Source organism: Homarus americanus, unplaced genomic scaffold (genome assembly GCF_018991925.1).
Source record: "Homarus americanus isolate GMGI-L3 unplaced genomic scaffold, GMGI_Hamer_2.0 scaffold55640, whole genome shotgun sequence".
NCBI lineage: Eukaryota > Metazoa > Arthropoda > Malacostraca > Decapoda > Nephropidae > Homarus > Homarus americanus.
The window spans coordinates 6,085,825-6,113,049 of NW_024713650.1; the positions used below are offsets into that span (position 1 = coordinate 6,085,825).

The following is a 27,225-nucleotide window of genomic DNA, read 5'->3' on the forward strand; positions in this document are numbered from 1 at the left end:
ACCAACACACATCTCACACAGCCAACACACATCTAAGACAACCAACACACATCTGAGACAACCAACACACATCTCACACAACCAACACACATCTAGACAAACCAACACACATGTAAGACAACCAACACATCTCAGACAACCAACTCATCTAAGACAACCAACACATCCTAAGACAACCAACACACATCTAACACAACCAACACATCTAAGACAACCAACACACATCTAGACAACCAACACACATCTCACACAACCAACTCACATCTAAGACAACAACTCACATCTAAGACAACCAACTCATCTAAGACAACCAACACACATCTAAGACAACCAACACACATGTAAGACAACCAACACACATCTAAGACAAACACACATCTAGCCACCAAACCACATCTCACACAACCAACACACATCTAAGACAACCAACACACATGTAAGACAACCAACACACATCTCACACAACCAACACACATGTAAGACAACCAACACACATGTAAGACAACCAACCACATCTACAACCAACTCACATCTCACACAACCAACACACATCTAAGACAACCAACTCAAGACAACCAACACACATCTCACACAACCAACACACATCTAAGACAACCAACACACACGTGACAACCAACACATCTCACACAACCAACACACACTAAGACAACCAACACACATCTAAGACAACCAACCACATCTAAGACAAACAACACACATCTCACACAACCAACTCACATCTAAGACAACCAACACACATCTAAGACAACCAACACACATCTCACACAACCAACACACATCTAAGACAACCAACACACATCTCAGACAACCAACACACATCTAAGACAAACCAACACACATCTCAGACAACCAACACACATCTAAGACAACCAACACACATCTAAGACAACCAACACACATCTCACACAAACAACACACATCTAAGACAACCAACACACATCTAAGACAACCAACTCACATCTCACACAACCAACACACATCTAAGACAACCAACACACATCTAAGACAACCAACACACATCTCACACAACCAACACACATCTAAGACAACCAACACACATCTAAGACAACCAACACACATGTAAGACAACCAACACACATCTCACACAACCAACACACATCTAAGACAACCAACACACATTTAAGACAACCAACCCATCTCACACACAACCAACACACATGTAAGACAACCAACACACATGTAAGACAACCAACACACATCTCACACAACCAACCACATCATTAAGACAACCAACACACATGTAAGACAACCAACACACATCTAAGACAACCAACACACATCTAACACAACCAACACACATCTAAGACAACCAACACACATGTAAGACAACCAACACACATCTCACACAACCAACACACATCTAAGACAACCAACACACATATCACACAACCAACACTGTATCAGACAACCAACACACATCTCAACAACCAACACACATGTAAGACAACCAACACACATGTAAGACAACCAACACACATCTCACACAACCAACCACATCTAAGACAACCAACACACATGTAAGACAACCAACACACATCTCACACAACCAACACACATCTAAGACAACCAACACACATCTACAGAAACCAACACACATCTCACACAACCAACCACATCTCAGACAACCAACACACATGTAAGACAACCAACACACATGCTAAGACAACCAACACACATCTCAACACAACCAACACACATCTCACACAACCAACACACATGTAAGACAACCAACACACATGTAAGACAACCAACACACATCTCACAACCAACACACATGTAAGACAACCAACCACATCTCAGACAACCAACACACATCTAAGACAACCAACACACATGTAAGACAACCAACACATCACAATAACCAACACACATCCACACAACCAACACACATGTAAGACAACCAACACACATCTAAGACAACCAACACACATGTAAGACAGCCAACACACATCCACACAACCAACACACATCTCACACACCCACATCTCACACAACCAACACACATGTAAGACAACCAACACACATCTACAACCAACACACATGTAAGACAACCAACCACATCTCACACAACCAACACACATGTAAGACAACCAACACCATGTAAGACAACCAACACACATCATCTCAGACAAACAACACATGTAAGACAACCAACACACATGTAAGACAACCAACCACATCTCAGCACAACCAACTCACATGTAAGACAACCAACACACATGTAAGACAACCAACACACATCTCACACAACCAACACACATGTAAGACAACCAACACACATGTAAGACAACCAACACACATCACACAACCAACTCACATCTAAGACAACCAGCTCACATCTCACTGACCAACTCACATCTAAGACAACCAGCTCATCTAAGACAACCAACTCATCTCACACAACCAACTCCTCTGAGACCAACCCAGCTCATAAGACAACCAACTCATCTCCTGACCAACTCACATCTGGACAACCAGCTCATCTAGGACAACCCAACTCATCTCCACACAACCAACTCACATCTGGACAACCCAACTCACATCTAAGACAACCAACTCACATCTCACAACCCAACTCACATCTAAGACAACCAACTCACATCTAAGACAACCAACTCACATCTAAGACAACTCACATCTAAGACAACCAGCAACTCACATGTGGACAACCAACTCATCTAAGACAACCAACTCCACATCTAAGACAACCAACTCACATCTCACACAGCAACTCACATCTAAGACAACCAACTCCATCCTAAGACAACCAACTCATCTCCCACACAACCAACTCACATCTAAGACAGCCAACTCCATCTAAGACAACCAGCTCACATCTAAAGACAAGCCAACTCATCTCACCTTCAGCTCACATCTAAGACAACCAACTCACATCTAAGACAACCAACTCACATCTCACTGACCAACTCACATCTAAGACCAACCAGCTCACATCTAAGACAAACCCAACTCATCTCACACAACCAACTCATCTCAGACCAACTCACATCTAAGACAACCAACTCATCTAAGACAACCAGCTCACATCTCACACAACCAACTCACATCTAAGACCAACCAACTCACATCTAAGACAACCAACTCATCTCACACAAGCCAACTCATCTGAGACAACCAACTCATCTCCACACAACCAACTCCATCTCAGACAACCAACTCTGTCTCACACAACAACTCCACATCTAAAGACAACTGACTCATCTAAGGTGTGCTCATCTCCACACAACCAACTCACATCTAAGACAACCAACTCATCTAAGACAACCCAACTCACATCTCCACTGACAACTCATCTAAGACAACCAGCTCACATCTAAGACAACCAACTCACATCTCACACAATAACTCACATCTCAGACAACCAACTCATCTAAGACCCAACCAACTCACATCTAAGACAACCAACTCCATCTCCTTTAGCCAACTCATCTCACACAACCAGCAACTCACATCTAAGACAACCAGCTCACATCTAAGACAGCCAACTCATCTCACAACCAACTCATGTGGACAACCAACTCATCTCAGACAACCAACTCATCTAAGACAACCAACTCATCTAAGACCAACCTTTTTACATCTCCTTTGCTCAACTCACATCTCACACAGCCAACTCCCATCTCCAGACAACTCATCTAAGACAACCAACTCACATAGCAAGACAGCCAACTCATCTCACACAGCCAACTCATCTCTTTTTGTAACTCATAATAAAGATAACCAACTCCACATCTCACACAAGCTTAACTCATCTAAGACAACCCAACTCATCTCCACACAGCCAACTCATCTAAGACAACCAACTCACATCTAAGATTAACCAACTCATCTCCACACAACCAACTCCACATCTAAGACAACCAACTCCTCTAAGACACCCAACTCATCTCCACACAACCAGCTCATCTAAGACAACCAACTCACATCTAAGACAACCCAACTCATCTCCACACAATAACTCCACATCTAAGACAACCAACTCACATCTAAGACAACCAACTCATCTAAGACAACCAACTCATCTCCACAACCAACTCACATCTTAGACAACTCATCTAAGACAACCAACTCATCTAAGACAACAACTCATCTCCACCCCAACCAACTCCTCTCTTTAGCTTCAACTCCACATCTAAATTGTGCTCACATCTAAGACAACCAACTCCATCTCCACACAACCAACTCATGTAAGACAACCAACTCATCTCAGACAACCAACTCACATCTAAGACAGCAACTCACATCTAGACAACCAACACACATCCTCCACAGCAACTCTCACATCTCCCACTGACAACTCACATCTCAGACAAGCAACTCACATCTAAGACAACCCAACTCACATGTGAACAGCCAACTCACATCTCTCACAGCCAGCTCACATCTCACAGCCAACTCACATCTCACTGTGTAACTCATGTAAGACAACCAACTCACATCTCCCACACAACCAACTCACATCTAAGACAAGCAACTCATCTCACACAGCCAGCAACTCACATGTAGACAAGCAGCTCACATCTCACACACAACCAACTCACATCTAAGACAACCCAACTCACATGTAAGACAGCTAGCTCACATCTCACACAGCAACTCACATCTAAGACAGCCAACTCCGCCCTCACACAGCCAACTCACATATGTAAGACAACCAACTCACATCTCACACAGCCAACTCATCTAAGACCAACCAACTCACATGTAAGACAACCCAACTCACATCTCACACTTCAACTCACATCTCAGACAACCAACTCCATCTCACACAACCAACTCACATCTGAACCCAGCTCACATGTAAGACAGCCCAACTCACATCTCACACAACCAGCTCACATCTAAGACAAACCCAACTCATCTCACTGACCAACTCATCTAAGACAACCAACTCACATGTAAGACCAACCAACTCACATCTCACACAACCAACTCACATCTAAGACAACCAACTCACATCTCACACAACCAACTCACATCTAAGACAACCAACTCACATCTCACACAACCAACTCACATCTCACACAACCAACTCACATACATACATACATACATACATACATACATACATACATACATGCAGGTTTATTCAGACTAACAACCATACATAATGAACTATGAACCACTCAGCCATAATTGTCACTATGTCAATGAAGCAGTTATTCCTAGTATAAACTCCTACTTCACTTTACACTTAAATTATGTTATACCACTTGTAGAGTCGACCGCTAAAACAACAAAAAAAAACAACAACAACTCTTACAGTAAAAACAGGTTGGTAGGTTTGGTTAGGTTAGGTTAGGTTAGGTGATAGACTTGGACTGATTAGGTGTTGAGAGAGGGATAAGGTGGTGTTAGGTGGGGGAGGTGGTGGTTGTGTGGAGAGGGAGGTGGTGTTAGGTGGGGAGGTGGTTGTGAGAGGGGAGGTGGTGGTGGTGTGTTAGGTGGGGGGAGGTGGGTGGTGGTGTTAGGTGGGGAGGTGGTGGTTGTGTGAGAGGAGTGGTGGTGTTAGGTGGGAGGTGGTGGTGGTGTTAGGTGGGGAGGTGGTGGTTGTGTGAGAGGGAGGTGGTGAGTGGTGTTAGGTGGGGAGTGTGGTGGTGTTAGGTGAGGTGAGTGGTGTGTGTGTAGGTGGGGGGAGGTGTGTGAAGGGGGGGTGGTGGTGGTGTGACAGGGGTTGGGGGTGAGTCGCGGCGCAGTGAGGTGGAGGAGGAGGCGTCACACACACATCATTATTTGAGACGTCCGATGATAGAAGATATATATGAACAATTATAAAACCTAAACTAAAATTAAACCAAGATTATATTCCTCTTTATATGTATTTGTTGGGGGGTGATGATTAGCCACCCTAACCTAACCCCCACTTGTTTCTTTCACCCAGATGATACGCGAGTCTATTGATATCTGGGAGGTCAGGTTTGGTAATTATGAACCGTCTACAACAAGCAGTATTAATATATCCTGTACATTTACCGTCTGAACTATAAGACAGTAAGCAATTGTCACCATAATTTATACGCCATAATTATAATAATGATGAATTAAAAAAAAAGACGCTGTAGTGAGGTCATTAGTGTTTTCCTAAAAGCTACCGCCAGCCAACAAAGGTTTAGTAGCGTCGTGTTGTTTTTTATTCCAGGACGAACAATGACTATCAGTTCCTCTCGTTGTGTGTGTGGGGAATAAAAACAACAACACCAACAACTACGCCCCAACAAAATAAAGTGAAATGTCAAGCACCATTGTCTGTTATGTTAAATTATTATTGAAGGAAAGGTCAAAGTCTGGCCAGTGTTTAAGTGGTGAACCATAGTTATTAGGGTGATCTATCTGTCTGGCCGTACACCCGCCATGCCATACGGGGATGGTCCAAAAACTCCACTGTTTCTATCTCTCTATCCAGCTAGGTTAGTGTTAGGAAGATGGTGGTCAATAGAGAGAGAGAGAGAGAGAGAGAGAGAGAGAGAGAGAGAGAGAGAGAATTCCTCGTATTCTTATGTGTATATAAATTTAAACATTGAAACTAAATATTCATTAATCTCCATAATGTAATCAATCATCAAATCATATTATTTCTAATTATGTTACACGTATATAAAAAAAGACACTAGAAAGTTACTGAGGTTGGTAATTGCCAGTATTTGGTGGGAAAGTGATTCATTACCGCGCATGGGTGAATTGTGTTCGTGTTCCCTGAAAAATTTCCTCGTCATATAACTTTCTTTATATCATATTGTGTCTTTATAATTACGTTTTGTTGTTTTGGGTAAAAATATTATTTATTTATATTCTCGTTAAGGAAGTGATTGGGAATTAAAAAAATTAACTGAATTATGTTCAAACTCGAACTCGAATTAGTTTCTTTGTTTACATTTGAAAGGCGTCTGGTGATTGAGAGTCGAGACCATTGTTGAAGGTCGTGTTTATCTATTTGTGGGTCATTAAGAACAGGGAACATATACACTGACGTCGGGCTTAAGATAATTACGTGCGTGGGTAATTGCTTCCACTAACTACTTTACACACAGACGAAAATCCCCATGACTAACGAAGATTGTGACACCTATCGTAGTGCTTCTGGCATTTATAAAGACAACAGGCAACAGTGTGGTTCGTAACATGTCTATTGGTCCTAACTAAAGACTGTACAGTACTTAACTTATTGATCTTTAACTAAGGCAAAAATGTATAACCTGTACACGCAAAAATGGTATAATTGTATATTGCTGCTACCTTAACTAATATAGTACATACAGTACATATATACGGACATAGTAATAATGGTTGCTCGATGACAGGGCCAAGGGCCACCTAGGCGTGAATTTGTTTAAGGTGTAGAAGCTGTCGCCAACACAACAACCACACCCTGAGTTAACGAGGTGCATGACCCATTGACCCAATGTCAAGGCATAGTCCGAGAAGACCGGACAACTCGCCAACTGCACTGGCTAACCATTACCCCGGAGTAGGAACCGCAAATCGATTAACGTCCAGGTCCCTAATTACTGCTGGGTAGACAGAGGCAAATGGCGTAAATAAACTTGCCTATAGTTTCAGGTTTCACTCTGCCCAAGGATCGAACCCGGGTCCGTTTGCTTGCGTGGCGGTCATGCTTACCATTACACCACATACATACATACATACACTCAAGCATGACCCGGATTTTACACACGGAGAAACACACTGGTCATGATGGCACGTCTGCCCCGGAAACATTGGCTGGGCTCCGTTACCGTGAACAATGACCACTAACTATTACATCACACTCAGCCTCTGTCAACACGACGGAGTGGATTTCCTCTCACATAAAAAGTGTCTGAAGACAATTGGACAATAACAGTGATGACTGATAATGTTAACTGGTGTTTATAAAGTCCCTTGTTGGTTGTGTTTACAGACGTGACGCATCTAAAGCTTGGTTAATGTACGATATTCCGTATATTTGTTATATTTATAATTATCCTTTTATGATAGCTAACGTAACATAACCAAACCTAACCTAACCAAACGTAACATAACCTAACGAATATCTCTACACGTGAAACGCCCCCAGAACATCAAGGGACTTTATAAACACCTCAGATTATCCCCCCCAAAAATAGTTCGCTAACTTTAACTTTTGTTCACGTTACAGTAGATCCTCACTACTACTATATACCAACACCGTGTGTGTATATATATATGTAGTCACTGTTTTATCATCGTCAGTTGAGTGTGGATGTCTTTCTAGACCTTTAGTTGAGGCGAAGTTTATGGTTTGTGTCATCCTTTGAGAACGCCGATCATGGGAGCTTAGTAGGTCAGTGACGAATGGTTTATCTGGTGACAATGGAGAGAGAGAGAGAGAGAGAGAGAGAGAGAGAGAGAGAGAGAGAGAGAGAGAGAGAGAGAGAGATGGGGGAGAGTGAGAGAGAGTGGGGAGTGAAAGGGAGAGAGTGAAATTAGAAAAGAGGGAGAGTGAGAGGGAGAGAGTGAGAGAGAGAGCATTCCTCTCAAAGGTAAACAAGTCGTTCTTTCCTTAACTATTCCATATTCCATTATTTATTGTTTTTCTCAGTTCATAGTCTCATTAATACCCTGAAGGGAGGGAGGTGGGGTCGACTGGAATGTGGTCTGCCTTGTGATGTGGTGGGTGGTGGTTGTTGTGGTGGGTGGTGTGGTGGTGGGTGGTGGAGTAGTGGTGGTGGGTGGTGGTGGTTGGGGTGGTGGTTGTGGTGGTGGGTGGTGGTTGTGGTGGTGGGTGGTGGTTGTTGTGGTGGAGTGGTGGTTATTTGTGGCTAGTGGTTGTAGTGGTGTTTAATAATACTAATGATAATAATAACACACACACACACACACACACACACACACACACACACACACACACGGACCCTGTCAACCATGTACTCAACACACCAACAGAAGGTCGGACACACATTATAACATTGAAAGGTTAACATTAACTAACAACGGTGCGTTAACAAGGACGAATATATTAACATATGGGACATTTTAACCCTTTGAGGACGATGATTTAACCCTCTGAGGACGATGATTTAACCCTCTGAGGATGATGATTTAACCCTTTGATGACGATGATTTAACCCTTTGATGACGATGATTTAACCCTTTGATGACGATGATTTAACCCTTTGATGACGATGATTTAACCCTTTGATGACGATGATTTAACCCTTTGAGGACGATGATTTAACCCTTTGAGGACGATGATTTAACCCTTTGAGGACGATGATTTAACCCTTTGATGACGATGATTTAACCCTTTCATGACGATGATTTAACCCTTTGAGGACGATGATTTAACCCTTTGAGGACGATGATTTAACCCTTTGATGACGATGATTTAACCCTTTGATGACGATGATTTAACCCTTTGATGACGATGATTTAACCCATTGATGACGATGATTTAACCCTTTGATGACGATGATTTAACCCTTTGATGACGATGATTTAACCCTTTGATGACGATGATTTAACCCATTGATGACGATGGGCGGAGGATAGAGGTTGGGCAGGAGGAGGATAGAGGATGGGCAGGAGGAGGATAGAGGGTGGGCGGGAGGAGGATAGAGGGTGGGCAGGATAGAGGTGGGCAGGATAGAGGTGAGCAGGAGGATGGGGTGGGCAGGAGGGAGATAGAGGGTGGGCAAGAGGAGGATAGAGGGTGGGCAGGAGGAGGATAGAGGGTGGGCAGGAGGATGGGAGGTTGGCAGGATAGAAGGTGGGCAGGATAGAGGTGAGCAGGAGGAGGAGGAGGATGGAGAGGGTGGGCAGGAGGAGGAGGATAGAGGGTGGGCAGGAGGAGGATAGAGGTGGGCAGGAGGAGAGAGAGATTGGGCAAGAGGAGGATAGAGGGTGGGCAGAATAGAGGGTGGGCAGGAGGAGGATAGAGGTGGGCAGGATAGGGGTGGGCAGGAGGAGGGTGTTTTGTTGCAGTGGGAGGTCTCAGTTGGCATGGACACAGGGGTGTTACAGCTCGGATATTGGTGACTATACCACTTACCTAGCCTACTGTTGGTGAGTGGTGTAGTGGTGGTGGTAAGTGGTGGTGGTAAGTTATAGTGAGTAGTGGTGAGTGGTAGTGGTAGTGGTGGTGGTGGTGGTGAATGGTGGTGGTAGTGGTTGGTAGTGGTGGTAGTAGTTATGGTGGTGGTAGTGGTAGTAGTGGTGGTAGTAATTAGTGGTAGTGGTGGTAGTTATAGTGGTAGTAGTGGTGGTGGTTATAGTGTGGTAGTGATTGTGGTAGTGGTTGTAGTAGTGGTAGTGGTGGTAGTAGTGGTAGTGGTGGTAAATGAGTTATGAGTGGTAGTGGTGAAATTGGTAGTGGTGGTAGTGGTGGTGAGTGGTTATGATTAATTGGTAGTGGTGAGTGAGTGGTGATAGTGGTGTTAGTGGTGGTGTGTGGTTATAGTGGTGGTAGTAGGTGGTGAGTGGTGTTGGTAGTGGTGGTGGTGGTAGTGGTGGTGGTGAGTGGTGGTAGTAGTGTGTGGTGGTGGTGGTTATGGTGGTAGTGGTGGTGGTGAGTGTGGTGGTGGTGGTGGTGGTAGTTGTGTGGTGGTGGTTGTGGTGGTGGTAGTGGTGGTGGTGGTGGTGGTGGTGGTGGTGGTGGTGGTGGTGGTGTGGTGGTGGTTATGGTGGTGTGGTGGTGGTAGTAGTGGTGAGTTATGGTGGTGGTAGTGGTGGTGGTAGTGGTGGTGGTGGTAGTGGTGGTGGTAGTGGTAAGTGGTGGTGGTAGTGGTGTGGTAGTAGTGGTAGTAGTTATAGTGGTGGTAGTAGTGGTTAGTAGTTATAGTGGTGGTAGTGGTGGTAGTAGTGGTAGTAGTTATAGTGGTGGTAGTGGTGGTAGTAGTGGTAGTAGTGGTAGTGGTGGTAGTAGTAGTAGTAGTGGTAGTAGTTATAGTGGTGGTAGTAGTGGTAGTAGTTATAGTGGTGGTAGTGTTGGTGGGTTGTGGTGGAGAAGGTGCAGGTGGTGGTGGAGAAGGTGCAGGTGGTTGGTGGGTGGTGGTGGAGAAGGTGCAGGTGGAGGAGGGGGGTGTAGAGGGAGGGGGTGTAGAGGAGGTGGTGGAGGGAGGGTGGAGAGGTGTGGAGGGAAAGTGAAATATATCGATTTATCTCGGGGTTAAATATCTGTGTCATGTGTGTGGGTGTGTATGTGTCATGTATGTAGGTGTGTATGTGTCTTATGTAGGTGTGTATGTGTCATGTGTGTAGGTGTGTGTATGTGTCATGTGTGGTGTATGTGTCATGTATGTAGGTGTGTATGTGTTACATATGTGTGTAGGTGTGTATGTGTCATGTGTGTATGTGTCATGTGTGTAGGTGTGTATGTTTTCATGTGTGTAGGTCTGTATGTGTCATGTGTGTAGGTGTGTATGTGTCTGTGTATGTAGGTGTGTATGTGTCATGTGTGTATGTGTCATGTGATGTGTGTGTGTCATGTGTGTAGGTGTGTATGTTTTTATGTGTGTGGGGTGTATGTTGTCATGTGTGTAGGGTGTGTATGTGTCATGGTGTGTATGTGTCATGTGTAGGTGTGTAGTGTCATGTATGTAGGTGTGTATGTGTCATGTGTGTAGGTGTGTATGTGTCATGTATGTAGGTGTGTATGTCATGTGTGTCGGTGTGTATGTGTCATGTGTAGGTGTGTATGTGTCATGTATGTAGGTGTGTATATGTGTCATGTGTAGGTGTGTATGTGTCATGTGTGGTTTGTATGTATCATGTGTGGGTGTGTGTGTATCATGTGTAGGTGTGTATGTATCGTGTGTGGGTGTGTATGTTTCATGTGTGTAGGTGTGTCATGTGTGTATGTGTCATGTGTGTGGGTGTGTGTCTCATGTGTGTAGGTGTGTGTGTCTCATGTGTGTGTGGGTGTGTGTGTCATGTGTGTGTAGGTGTGTGTGTGTCTCATGTTTGTGGGGTGTGTGTCTCGTGTGTAGGTGTGTGTCTCATGTAGGTGTGTGTCTCGTGTGTAGGTGTGTGTGTCTCATGTGTGGGTGTGTGTGTCATGTGTGTGTGGGTGTGTGTGTCTCATGTGTGTGGTGTGTGTCTCATGTGTGTGGTGTGTGTCTCGTGTGTGGGTGTGTGTGTCTCATGTGTGTGGGTGTGTCTCATGTGTGGGTGTGTGTGTCTCATGTTTGTAGGTGTGTGTCATGTGTGGGTGTGTGTGTCTCATGTGTGTGGGGTGTGTCTCATGTGTGTAGGTGTGTGTGTCTCATGTTTGTAGGTGTGTGTGTCATGTGTGTGGGTGTGTGTCTCATGTGTGTAGGTGTGTGTGTCTCGTGTGTGTGGGTGTGTGTGTCTCGTGTGTAGGTGTGTGTGTCTCATGTGTGGGTGTGTGTGTCTCATGTGTGTGGGTGTGTGTGTGGGTGTGTGTGTCATGTGTGTGGGTGTGTGTGTGTCTCATGTGTGGGTGTGTGTGTCTCATGTGTGGGTGTGTCTCATGTGTGTGGTGTGTGTGTCTCATGTGTGTGGGTGTGTGTGTCTCATGTGTGGGTGTGTGTGTGTCTCTCATGTGTGTAGGTGTGTGTGTCTCTCGTGTGTGTAGGTGTGTGTGTCTCATGTGTGTAGGTGTGTGTGTCTCATGTGTGTGGGTGTGTGTCTCATGTGTGTGTGGGTGTGTGTGTCTCATGTGTGTGTGGTGTGTGTCTCATGTGTGTGGGTGTGTGTGTCTCATGTGTGTAGGTGTGTGTCTGTGTGTGTGGGTGTGTGTGTCTCATGTGTGTGGGGTGTGTGTCTCATGTGTGTAGGTGTATGTCATGTTTTGTGTTGTGTGTCATGTGTGTGGGTGTGTGTGTCTCATGTTTGTGGGTGTGTGTGTCATGTGTGTAGGTGTGTGTCTCATGTGTGTGGGTGTGTGTGTCTCATGTGTGGGTGTGTCTCATGTGTGTAGGTGTGTGTGTCTCTGTGTTTTGTAGGTGTGTGTGTCTCATGTGTGTAGGTGTGTGTGTCTCGTGTGTGGGTGTGTCTCATGTGTGTAGGTGTGTGTGTCTCATGTTTTGTGGTGTGTGTGTCATGTGTGTAGGTGTGTGTCTCATGTGTGTAGGTTGTGTGTCTCGTGTGTAGGTGTGTGTGTCTCGTGTGTAGTGTGTGTGTCTCATGTGTGTGGTGTGTGTCTCTCATGTGTGTAGGTGTGTATGTTCATGTGTGTGGGTGTGTGTGTGTCTCATGTGTGTAGGTGTGTGTCTCATGTGGTGTGTGTGTCTCTTGTGGGTGTGTGTGTCTCAGTAGGTGTGTGTGTCTCATGTGTGGGTGTGTGTGTGTGTGTCTCATGTGTGTGGTGTTGTGTGTGTGTGTGTCTCATGTGTGTGGTTGTCATGTGTGTGGGTGTTTGTTCATGTGTGTGTAGGTGTGTGTGTCTCATGTGTGTGGGTGTGTGTGTGGGTGTGTGTGTGTGTGTGGGTGTGTGTGTCATGTGTGTGGGTGTGTGTCTCTCATGTGTGTGGGTGTGTGTCTCATGTAGGTGTGTGTCATGTGTGTGTAGGTGTGTGTCTGTGTGTGTAGGTGTGTGTGTGTGTGTGTGGGTGTGTGTCATGTGTGGGTGTGTGTGGGTGTGTGTGTCGTGTGTGGGTGTGTGTGTCTCATGTGTGTGGGTGTGTGTGTTCATGTGTGTAGGTGTGTGTCTCATATGTGTGTAGGTGTGTGTGTCTCATGTGTGTGGGTGTGTGTGTCTCATGTGTGTGTGTGTGTGTCATGTGTGGAGGTGTGTGTCTCATGTGTGTGGGTGTGTGTGTATGTGTGTAGGTGTGTGTGTCTCATGTGTGTGGGTGTGTGTGTCTCATGTGTGTGGGTGTGTGTGTCATGTGTGGTGTGTGTGTCTCATGTGTGTGGGTGTGTGTGTGTGTGGGTGTGTGTGTCTCATGTGTGGGTGTGTGTCTGTGTGTGTGGGGTGTGTCTCATGTGTGTGGGGTGTGTGTCATGTGTGTGAGGTGTGTGTCATGTGTGTGGGTGTGTGTGTCTCATGTGTGTAGGTGTGTGTCTCATGTGTGTGGTGTGTGTGTCATGTGTGTGGGTGTGTGTCTCATGTGTGGGTGTGTGTCTCATGTGTGTGGGTGTGTGTGTGTCATGTGTGTGGTGTGTGTGTGTCATGTGTGTGGGTGTGTGTGTCTCATGTGTGTGGGTGTGTGTGTCTCATGTGTGTGGGTGTGTGTGTCTCATGTGTGTGGAGTGTGTGTCATGTGTGTGGGTGTGTGTCTCATGTGTGTGTGGGTGTGTGTGTCTCATGTGTGTGGGTGTGTGTGTCTCATGTGTGTGGTGTGTGTGTCTCATGTGTGTGGGTGTGTGTGTCTCATGTGTGTGGGTGTGTGTGTGTGTCTCATGTGTGTAGGTGTGTGTGTCATGTGTGTAGGTGTGTGTGTCTCATGTGTGTGGTGTGTGTCTCTCATGTGTGTGGGTGTGTGTGTCATGTGTGTGGGTGTGTTGTGTCATGTGTGTGGGTGTGTGTCTCATGTGTGTGGGTGTGTGTGTCATGTGTGTGGGTGTGTGTGTCTCATGTGTGTGGGTGTGTGTCTGTGTGTGTGGGTGTGTGTCTCGTGTGTAGGTGTGTGTGTCGTGTGTGGGTGTGTGTGTCTCATGTGTGTGGTGTGTGTCATGTGTGGGTGTGTGTGTCTCATGTGTGTGGGTGTGTGTTCGTGTGTGTGGGTGTGTGTGTCTCGTGTGTGGGTGTGTGTGTCATGTGTGTGTTGTCTCTGTGTGTGGGTGTGTGTGTCTCATGTGTGTAGGTGTGTGTCATGTGTGGGTGTGTGTGTCTCGTGTGTGTGGGTGTGTGTGTCTCTCGTGTGTGGGTGTGTGTGTCATGTGTGTGGTGTGTGTGTCTCATGTGTGTGGGTGTGTGTGTCTCTCATGTGTGTGGGTGTGTGTGTCTCATGTGTGTGGTGTGTGTGTCTCGTGTGTGTGGTGTGTGTGTCTCATGTGTGGTGGGTGTGTGTCCTCATGTGTGTGGGTGTGTGTCTCATGTGTGTAGGTGTGTGTGTCTCATGTGTGTGGGTGTGTGTGTCTCATGTGTGTGGGTGTGTGTGTCTCGTGTGTAGGTGTGTGTGTCTCATGTGTGTAGGTGTGTGTGTCTCATGTGTGTAGGTGTGTGTCTCATGTGTGTAGGTGTGTGTGTCATGTTTGTGGGTGTGTGTGTCATGTGTGTGGGTGTATGTGTCTCATGTTTGTAGGTGTGTGTGTCATGTGTGTGTAGGTGTGTCTGTGTGTGTGGGTGTGTGTGTCTCATGTGTGTGGGTGTGTCTCATGTGGAGGTGTGTCTCATGTGTGTGGGTGTGTGTCATGTGTGTGGTGTGTGTGTCTCATGTGTGTGGTGTGTGTCTCATGTGTGTGTGGGTGTGTGTCTCATGTGTGTGGGTGTGTGTGTGTCATGTGTGTGGGTGTGTGTGTCTCATGTGTGTGGGTGTCATGTGTGTAGGTGTGTGTCTCATGTGTGTAGGTGTGTGTGTCTCATGTGTGTAGGTGTGTGTGTCTGTGGTAGGTGTGTGTGTCTCATGTGTGTGGGTGTGTGTGTGTGTGTGTGTGTGTGTGTGTGTGTGTGTGTGTGTGGGTGTGTGTGTCTCATGTGTGTGGGTGTGTGTGCAGGATAAACAAGAGAAGAGATTTAGATTGGCCCCGAGGGCTAGTTTATGACACCTCTACATCCTGTGTAGGTGGCGCAGAAAGCGTTTACAGCAACAGGAAGCATGCTAAGTTCATGGCCTTATGTCTCATGAGTTAAGGGCGTAGAAACTGAAGTCAGGGTTTATGTCATGAAGTTATTGGAAGTTCAACGTCCCTGAATATGAATTCGCAACTTCGACACAGCAGGTACCTGTGCTGCCAGGTGAACGGACAAAGGGGCTAGGAAGAGTGTCCAATCAACTTCCGCCGGCCAGAATCGAACCGTGACATCTCTCTTGGTGAGCAGTCTTTTGACTCATGCATAAAGGGCGTAAAAGCCTGAAGGTTCATAGGTTTTGTCAGCAAGTTACATAAAGTGACAGAATGATGAGTGTGTGGGGAGAAAGATCGGTACATTTCATCTGTTTATGGCAAAAAGATGTGGGGTCCCTAGTGCCAGGCCTGTCACTAGGAGGAGGGATATCTGGTCAGGGAGGAGAGGTGTTGGTAACGGCTGGGTGTGGTGTGTTGGGGGAGGTGTGGTGTGTTGGGGGGAGGTGTGGTGTGTTGGGAGGTGTGGTGTGTTGGGGGAGGGTGTGGGTGTTGGGGGAGGTGTGGTGTGTTGGGGGGGTGTGGTGTGTTGGGGAGGGTGGTGTGTGGGAGGTGGGTGTGTTGGGGTGTGGTGTGTTGGGGAGGTGTGGTGTGTTGGGGGTGTGGTGTGTTGGGGAGGGTGTGGTGTGGGGTGTGGTGTGTTGGGGTGTGGTGTGTTGGGGAGGTGTGGTGTGTTGGGGGAGGGTGTGGTGTGTTGGGGGGGGTGGGGTGTGGTGTGTGGGGGTGGTGGTGGGTGTGGGTGGGGGGGGGTGGGGTTGGTGTGTTGGGGGGGTGTGGGAGGTGTGGTGTGTGGGGAGGTTTGGTGTGTTGGGGAGGTGTGGTGTGTGTGTGGGGAGGGTGGTGTGTTGGGGTGTGGTGTGTTGGGGAGGGTGTGGTGTGTGTTGGGGAGGGTGTGGTGTTGGGGAGGTTGGTGTGGGGGAGGTGTGTTGGGGTGTGGTGTGTTGGGGGAGGTGGTTAGGGGTGTGTGGGACCCTGTGGTGAAGTGCCCTCAAGACAGGAACTGGATCTTGACGCAGGTGTGGGACTCCCCCAGTGTGTTCTTGCTGCTCAGGAGGGGCTGCTGCCAGAATGTGTGTTTTGTGGTGTGTGCGTTCCTGCGTTATATCTCCCGTCTGTCCTCTTCTGTCCACCCGTCTGTCTTGTCCTCGTCACCACAGGAACACAATTATCAACACTGTCGTCATCCCGCCCAGGCACCCAACCCAACCTAACCTAACCTATAGTGCAAGTACAGTATGGTGTTGTAGTGTGAAAGAGAGAGCCATATTAGTCTATTGTATTGTGCTGTTTATTATATAGTGTTGACGTGCAGAGACACCAGACCAGTGTGACGAACAAGTGACACGTGTATCTTCCGTAACTGGCAGTACTGTACAGTCACACACATGGCAGTACTGTACAGACACACACATGGCAGTACTGTACAGACACACACATGGCAGTACTGTACAGTCACACACATGGCAGTACTGTACAGACACACACATGGCAGTACTGTACAGACACACACATGGCAGTACTGTACAGACACACACATGGCAGTACTGTACAGACACACACATGGCAGAACTGTACAGACACACACAGACAAGCAAACACCGTCGACCTTCCCAATGACTCATGATAGAGAGGAAAATATATTATGCCACACACACATCACACTCCTGGGGGTAACCATAGACCACAAACTGGACTGGAAGGCCCAAGTAAACAACACAATCAAGGCAGCCTCGTACCGACCCTACATGCTACGACGACTTAGGTCACTTGGGACACCCACGTCAGAGCTGAGGACTATCTACAACGCCTTTATTCTCCCCAAACTAACGTATGCGTCACCAGCCTGGTCGTCTTCTCTCAACTCTACCCAACAACGTCAGCTAGAGAAGGTACAGAAGAGGGCCTGCAGAATCATGCTTGGCGCAGACTACTCCGGCTACAACAACGCTCTCTCCACCCTGGAAATGCCGTGTCTCAGTGACCTCCACCACCACCACGCACTAGCAGGGTTTGGCAGTGGGCTACTGCACCATCCCCGTCATCGCCACCTACTGCCACCGGCAGTACCCCGCCCACCTCGCGCAGTCCGGCACTACAACAAAATTCAGCCCATAAGAAATAATAAAAAGCTCCTGATTTATGTACTGTTCAGCGCTGTAAATGTATTCATCGCATATCATTTTGTCTAAATCACATGTAGTTTGTATATTTTCAGCCACCGGCTGCAACTCCATGAATAAACCGTTTATTATTATTATTATTATTACACACACACACACACACACACACACACACACACACACACACACAGAGGACCCACCAATCTCCCTTAAGCCAACCAATTAGAAGCGGCCTCGCGTCACCACCTTGGAGACTCCGGGTCCTGTCCACTGGAGGATTACGACCAGAGCAACAACACTGTAGGTTAGGTTAAGGTTGGGTTATGTTAGGTTGAGGTAGATTAGTTTAGGTTAGGTTAATGTTAGGTTAAGTCTGTGATCTACTACGAGTTAAGCAACATTACAGTCAGCCGTGGAGCAGCTTGACGAGTCTTACTGGTGTGTGTGTGGGCGAGGCCAGGAGTGAGCCAAGGACACGCCGTCACAGTTATTGACGGAAAAACTGACCTTTTTCTTCTTAAAACTGTACCATCACCTGAAGATCACACACCCCAGCTTATTTCACCACTAAGCTTACCGAAACTAACCTAACCTCTCGTTACGGCAATGATTCAGTCGTAGTAGATTACAGACTTTACCTAACCTAACCTGACATGACATTAACCTAACCTAACCTAACCTAACCATAGCCCAGGGTCGAGTGTTACCAGGGTCCAGGGTCGAGTGTTACCAGGGTCCAGGGTCGAGTGTTTCCTACATACATACATGTCGAATTAGGCCAGTTCGTTATAGTGTTGACAGTACCGATGATGATGAGAGAGAGAGAGAGAGAGAGAGAGAGAGAGAGAGAGAGAGAGAGAGAGAGAGAGAGAGTCACCAATGAAAGTAAAAATACCAATTCATAGTTTCGACATAGAAATGTGACGAAACATAATTAAAACCGAAAGTAAACAAGTGAAAGTATACTTCTTCACTATTCTACATAAAAGACAAAGAAAGAATAAAAGGAAAGCTTGGGTTATAGTGGCGTAGAAAGTAAACATTATTTATTTTATTTATTTATTGGGCACTCCCCTACATCCTTGTGTAAGGTGAAGCGTTTACAGCGCCCAACAGGGACGCATGCTAAGTTCATGCTTGCCTTTATGTCTCATGAGTTAAGGGCGTAGAAGCCTGAAGAGTCAGTGGTTTATGTCATCAAGTTATTGGAAGCTCCAACAACTCCCTGAATACGAATTCGCAAGTTTCGTCTTACACCAGGTACCTACTTTACTGCTGGGTGAACAGGGACTAATGGGGGCTAGGAAGTATGTCCAAACAACTTTTCCACTGGCCCGGGAATCGAACCCGTGACATCTCGCTTGCGAGGCAAGAGCGGTACCGCTCTACCACCGGCGCCCTAAACATTATGTGTACAGTATATGTACGCGGATTTTCCCTTTATGGTGTTGATGACCCCCCCCGTTGATGACGTCACATGGCATCGTCTACGAACGCGCCAACTAGATTGTCATCATCATCATCATCCGTTAGTTTACATGTCCAGTTCCAGGAGGAGTCACAGGGGTGAGATGTTGTAGGGAAAGAATGGTGGAACGACAGAGAAGAGAGGATAGTGGTGATAAAGATAAGAAAAATACGGATAAAACGAAACTAAAAGAAAGGTACATAAATAATTGGTGTTGGCGTATCTAATGAACAGTTAATAGTCCTTGACTGTGACGTCCATCATTATTATTATATACTGAATATATATATTTTGGTGTAGCATGAATGGTAGGTTAGGTTACTGAGGTGTAGAGTGTTGCAGCTACTGGCACAGGTACAAGGTCCGTTCTTACTAAAATGGATACACTCAACAAACCTTCTCCAACACTCTAACCTAACCTAACACTAACCTAACCTAACACTAACCTAACCAAACACTAACCTAACCAAACCTAACCTAACACTAACCTAACACTAACCTAACCTAACACTAACCTAACCTAACACTAACCTAACCAAACCTAACCTAACACTAACCTAACACTAACCTAACCTAACACTAACACTAACCTAACACTAACCTAACCCTAACCCTAACCTAACACTAACCTAACACTAACCTAATCTAACACTAACCTAACCATGTAATACATCTTTGTCTACCTTATTACTGTCTAGTGTGAGTTATCTCTCTCTCTCTCTCTCTCTCTCTCTCTCTCTCTCTCTCTCTCTCTCTCACTCTCACATAGTTATCTCAAGAGTGTGTGAACAAGTTGTGGCTGAGTGAATGTCAGGTCACATTATATTATTAGTGGCAGTTTAGACCATTACACGAGTGGTGGTTAATACCTAGTGTAGTCCGTGGGGGCAGGTGGGTGTATGGGCGGTGCCCCAGTAAAGGTGCATCTTAACTGGGTGGTGGGCGGTGGTAAGGCATGACTGACTGATTCCTGTCCTTGTAAGGTTAGGCAACGTCCGCCATCATCTGTGTGTGGTGATGGTGGTGTAGTGTGTGTGGTGATGGTGTAGTGTGTGTGGTGATGGTGGTGTAGTGTGTGTGGTGATGGTGGTGTAGTGTGTGTGGTGATGGTGTAGTGTGTGTGGTGATGGTGGTGTAGTGTGTGTGTGTGTGTGTGATGGTGGTGGTGTGTGGTGTGTGATGGTGGTGGTGTGTGGTGATGGTGTGTGATGGTGGTAGTGTGTGGTGTGGTGGTGACAGTGTAGTGTGATGATGGTGTGTGGTGATGATGGTGGTGGTGTGTGGTGATGGTGGTAGTGTGTGTGTGGTGAGGGTGTGATGGTGGTGATAATGTGGCGTAGTGTGGCGAGTGTGGTGTTCGGTGATGTTTGGTGATGGTGTGTGGTGGTGATGGTGGTAGTGTGTGTGGTGAGGGTGTGGTGTAGTGTGATGATGGTGGTGTGTTGTGGTGTGTGTGGTGGAGTGTGATGGTGGTGTGTGATAGTGGTGTGTGTGAGTGGTGTGTGTGATGGTGGAGTGTGATGGTGGTGTGTGTGGTGGTGTGTGATAGTGTGTGATGGTGGAGTGTGATGATGGTGGTGTGGTGTGTGGTGATGGTGGTGTAGTGTGTGGTGATGGTGGTGTGGTGTGTGTGGTGATGGTGGTGTGTGTGTGGTGATGGTGAGTGTGTGTGGTGATGGTGTGGTGTGTGTGGGTGTGTGTGGTGATGGTGGTGTGGTGTGTGTGGTGATGGTGGTGTGGTGTGTTGGTGATGGTGGTGTAGTGTGTGTGGTGATGGTGGTGTGGTGTGTGTGGTGATGGTGGTGTGGTGTGTGGTGATGGTGGTGTGGTGTGTGTGGTGATGGTGGTGTAGTGTGTGTGTGGTGATGGTGTAGTGTGTGTGGTGATGGTGGTGTGAGTGTGTGTGGTGATGGTGGTGTAGTGTGTGTGGTGATGGTGGTGTGGTGTGGTGATGGTGTGGTGTGTGTGGTGATGGTGGTGTGGTGTGTGGTGGTGTAGTGTGTGTGGGTGTGTGTGTGGTGATGGTGGTGTGGTGTGTGTGGTGGTGTGTGTGTGTGTGGTGGTGTGGTGTGTGGTGGTGTGGTGTGTGTGTGGTGATGGTGGTGTGGTGTGTGTGGTGATGGTGGTGTGGTGTGTGGTGGTGTGGTGTGTGTGTGTGGTGATGGTGGTTGTGGTGTGTGGTGATGGTGTGAGGTGTGTGTGTGTGTGTGTGGGTGGTGGTGATAAACATCCAGTCATCTCAAGGGTTAAGTCATCGTACTCAGGGGTTAAATCATCTACTCAAGGGTTAAATCATCGTACTCAGGGGTTAAATCGTCGTACTCAAGGGGTTAAGTCATCGTATCAAGGGGTTAAATCATCTTACTCAAGGTTAATCGTCGTACTCAAGGGGTTAAATCATCTTACTCAAGGGGTTAAGTCATCGTACTCAAGGGGTTAAATCATCGTACTCAAGGGGTTAAATCGTCGTACTCAAGGGGTTAAATCATCGTACTCAGGGGTTAAATCATCGTACTCAAGGGTTAAGTCATCGTACTCAGGGTTAAATCATCGTACTTGGGGTTAAATCATCGTACTCAAGGGTTAAGTCATCGTACTCAAGGCTAATCATCGTACTTGGGGGTTAAATCATCGTACTCAAGGGTTAAATCATCGTACTCAAGGGGTTAAGTCGTCGTACTCAAGGGGTTAAATCGTCGTACTCAACGGGTTAAAATCGTACTCAAGGGGTTAAATCGTTGTACTCAAGGGGTTAAATCGTCGTACTCAAGGGGTTAAAATATCGTACTCAAGGGGTTAAATCGTCGTACTCAAGGACGGATGAAGGGACGGACTGACACCAGGACAAACACAGACTGCCTCAATAAGTTAAATAATACCAAAGAGAAGAGTCATCCAGGTGTTGGTGGTAGAGCAGTAACACGTGTATCGCTCACTAATATATCATGGGTTCGAACCTCGGCCAGGACACGCGTGAGTAGGGTGTTGTATAGTTCCTCCTGTCTACCAACGCACTAACCTAACCTAACCTCGCTGTAACCTAACCTGACCTTACACAACACTAACCTAACCTGACCTTACACAACACTAACCTAACCTAACCTAACCGCGCTGTAACCTAACCTGACCTTACACAACACTAACCTCTTTCTTATAACCTAACCTACACCTTACACAACACCCTAACTAACCCCGCTGTAACCCTAACCTGACCTTACACAACACTAACAACCTCACTCCTAACCTAACCTGACCTTACACCTTACCTAACCTAACCTCGCTCTAACCTAACCTGACCTTACACAACACTAACCTAACCTGCTGTAACTAACCTGACCTTACACCCTTACCCTAACCTACCTCGCTCTAACCCTAACCTGACTTTACACAACACTAACCTAACCTAACAACCTCAACTGACCTTACACAACACACTAACCTAACCTCGCTCTACCTAACCTGACCTTACACAACACTAACCTAACCGAACCTCGCTGTAACCTAACCTGACCTTACACAACACTCACAACCTAACTCTCACTCTCAACCCAACTGATACACAAGACTAACACAACACCTAACCTCGCTTACCTAACCTGACCACACAACACTTACACAACACGCTAAACCACAACACAACTGACCTTTTATACCCCTACTCTTCCTCACTCCTACTAACCTGACCTTACACAACATTAACCTAACCTAACTCCCTCTAACTAACCTGACCTTACAACACTTACCTAACCTCCTTAACCTCATCTAGCCCTAACTGACCTTACACAACACTTACAACTAACTAACCTCGCTCTAACCTAACCTGACCTTACACAACACACTAACAACCTAACCTCGCTCTCAACTAACCTGACCTTACACAACACTTACCTAACCTAACCTAACCTCGCTCTAACTACTGACCCACAACCTTACTAACCCTAACCTAACCTAACTACAACTTCTCTGACCTTACACAACACACCTAACCTAACCTAACTACTTACTCGCTCGAACTAACCTGACCTTACACAACACTTACTCTTCTTAACCTGATGCTTACACAACACACACAACCTAACCTAACCTCGCTCTAACCTAACCTGACCTTACACACACAACTAACCCTAACTAACCTCCTCGAACCTCTTGACCTTACACAACACTTACTAACCCTAACCTAACCTGACCTTACACAACACTTACCTAACTAACCTCGCTCCTTTCACCCTAACCTTACAACATTAACCTAACCTAACCTCAACTCTAGCTCTAACACACACAGCACTTACAACCCAACCCTAACCTTATACAACCTAACCTGACCTTACAACACTTACCTAACTAACTTTCATATCCTAGCCTGACCTTCAACATTAACTAGCACAACCTAAGCTCTAACCTAACCTAACTTTCTAACCCAACCTGACCTTACACAACACATACTAGCAACCTAACCCTCAACCTAACCTGACCTTACACAACACACACAACCTAACTAACCTCGCTCACAACCTAACCTGACCTTACACAACACTTACCAACCTAACCTAACCTCGCTCTACCCTAACCTGACCTTACACTTACCTAACCTAACACCGCTCTAACCTAACCTGACCTTACACAACACTTACTACTTCTTCTTCAACCTAACCTGACCTTACACAACACTTACCTAACCTAACCTAACTCTGCTTACAACTGACCTTACACAACACTTACAACCTAACCTCGCTGTAACTCTTATAAACCTCTAACACAACCCAACCCAACTCTAACTTCTTCAACCCAGCAACCTAACCCTTCTTAACACAACCTAAACACAACTACAACCTTACTTACACAACACTTACCCTGCTTCTTCTCTTGCCCACAACCCTACCTAACTAACCTAACTCTTCAACTGCCAGATAGGTTGACTAATCTTCACCTGATCCTATTAACCTTTCAATAATTAAACATTATAATCATAAAGTTGTAATTATGTTCTGTTTCCTTGTTGACAAAAATTATGATTGACTTCTAGGACAAATAATTCGTTTGTCTTTTTTTTTTTTTCTGTTTTTGTTTGCTGTGTATTGGCTCGTGATGATGGTATATGACTGCTTGGTGGGTTAATAAGGAGGACACATTGAGTTTATTGTTTTGGTAACATTGGTTCGTCTGTTGGTGACGTTATCTGGACTTTACTTTCTTTCTTAAAACGAACTGTGTTTTGTTAGGACAAGTAAAGGTGTGGTGGTTGACGGAGCGTGGGTGTGTATTGATGGTAGTTGATATGCTAGGTGGTGTGAGTCCTCTCTCTCTCTCTCTCTCTCTCTCTCTTTCATTCAGGTGTTTATGAAATTTTTCGTAATGTTTATCACCAAAACACAATCAGATACGTGCCTAAAATTTATATTAAAATCATTTATGGCGTCAAAGAATATATATTTTTTTTCGATTTTTTACCTTTTTTTTCTTTTGCCTCTACTTTAAAATGCATCTATAAATACGTGAGTAAAGTATAGATGCAATAACTTATGTGCCAATCGATCTTCATTTGTTTTTAGTATGTGAAGTATAGATGCAATAACTTACATGCCGATCGATCTTCATTTGTTTTTAGTATGTGAAGTATAGATGCAATAACTTACATGCCGATCGATCTTCATTTGTTTTTAGTATGTGAAGTATAGATGCAATAACTTACATGCCGATCGATCTTCATTTGTTTTTAGTATGTGAAGTATAGATGCAATAACTTACATGCCGATCGATCTTCATTTGTTTTTAGTATGTGAAGTATAGATGCAATAACACATGCCGATCGATCTTCATTTGTTTTTAGTATGTGAAGTATAGATGCAATAACTTACATGCCGATCGATCTTCATTTGTTTTTAGTATGTGAAGTATAGATGCAATAACTTACATGCCGATCGATCTTCATTTGTTTTTAGTATGTGAAGTATAGATGCAATAACTTACATGCCGATCGATCTTCATTTGTTTTTATAAAAGAAATATTTATGATTAGTAAATAGGATGACACAGTTCACACTAATCTCTGGCTTAAGCTGACGTACAGGGTGTGTCGAAAAGACTATCTCTCTCTATATACAGGGTGTGGTAAAAAGGTGCTCTCTATACAGGGTGTGGTAAAAAGATGCTCTCTCTATACAGGGTGTGGTAAAAAGACTATATACAGGGTGTGGTAAAAAGATGCTCTATACAGGGTGTGGTAAGATGCTCTCTCTATACAGGGTGTGGTAAAAGCTATATACAGGGTGTGGTAGATGCTCTCTATACAGGTGTGGTAGATGCTCTCTCTATACAGGGTGTGGTAAAGATGCTCTCTCTGAGGGTGTGGTGCTCTCTCTATACAGGGTGTGGTAAAAAGACTATATACAGGGTTTGGTAAAAAGATGCTCTCTCTATACAGGGTGTGGTAAAAAGATACTCTATACAGGGTGTGTGGGCTTGTTTCTGACGTGTGTGTATCTCGCATTAACATACAGGTCACACAGCCGAGTTGGACCACATGAAGATTAGGCAGCCTAGTTTATTAACCTCTGTAATGCTAACCTAACCTAACCTAACCTAACCAATCCTAAGCTAACCTAACCTAACCTAACCAATCCTAACCTAACCTAACCTAACCTAACCGAATGTAACATATATAGTGATGATGATCAGGTGTGTCTCCCACCAAGTCTATTTCACCTGATGATTAAGCACCTAACTCTATCTGGTTTGGTTAGATTAGCTGTAGGCTAGGTTAGGCTAGAATAAACTTGCGTTAGGTTAGGTCATGTGATTAGTTTGGTTAGGTTAGGTTGGCGTTTTCTCTCTCTCTCACTAAGTCATCATAAAAAACAACAATTCACTCATTTATCACCTGTTAGTTCTCACTTTAAAGGGGAAACTCAACCAAACGTAAATCGTCATAGTGACTGTCGCAGCCTCCAGTGTATGGGTGTTGCCGCGCCGGGGAGGAGGGTTTTAACGAGTGGCAGCCAACGCCTTATGGTTTTCCTCTTAAACATTGAGAAGCTTTTTGCCCATGGTGGGTTTGGAGTGTTAAACGTGGGTGTGGGTGTAAGACGTGGGCGTGAGTCGTGGGTGTGGGCGTGGGTGTGAGACGTGGGAGTTGGTTGAGACGTGGGCGTGGGTTTGGTGTGACTAGATTGGAAAATGGTGAAAGATGATGTGGGGTGTAGAGGAAATGGTATGAGAGAGAGCAGAGTAAAAGAGAGAGAGAGAGAGAGAGTGAGATCTGTCATTATTTCCTCAAGTATATTTACACTGTGAGCAAAAAGAAACAGTGAAGGTCGGGATATTGTCTGACACTGGTGGTGGTGTGGTGGTGATGGAGGTGTGGTGGAGGTGTGGTGGTGAGGATGGGTGGTGGGGTGGTGGGGGTGATGGAGGTGGTGGGGTGGTGGTGGTGGTGATGATGGTGGGGGGTGGGGATGGTGGTGATGATGGTGGTGGTGGTGTGAGGTTGGTGGTGGTGGTGGTGGTGTGGTGAGTGGTGGTGGTGGTGGTGGTGGGGATGACTGAGTGGTGGTGGTGGTGGTGAGGATGGTGGTGGTAGGATGATGGTGATGATGATGATGTGGTGGTGGTGGTGGTGGTGATGGTGGTGGTGGTGATGATGATGATGATGATGATGGTGATGATGATGGTGATGATGATGGTGGTGGTGATGGTGAAGATGATGATGGTGATGATGATGGTGGTGGTGAGGATGATGGTGATGATGATGGTGGTGGTGATGATGATGGTGATGATGGTGGTGGTGATGATGGTGATGATGATGATGGTGGTGGTGGTGGTGGTGAGGGTGGTGGTGGTGAGGATGGTGGTGGGGGTGATGGTGGTGGTGGG

General features: G+C 45.8%; 1 protein-coding gene across 1 annotated transcript in view; it reads left to right on the top strand.

Moving 5' to 3' along the window:
• Window positions 1-27,225, top strand: part of LOC121874542 — a 146,516-nt gene that overhangs the window by 88,074 nt on the left and 31,217 nt on the right. The gene's annotated exons all lie outside the window — the stretch shown is intronic.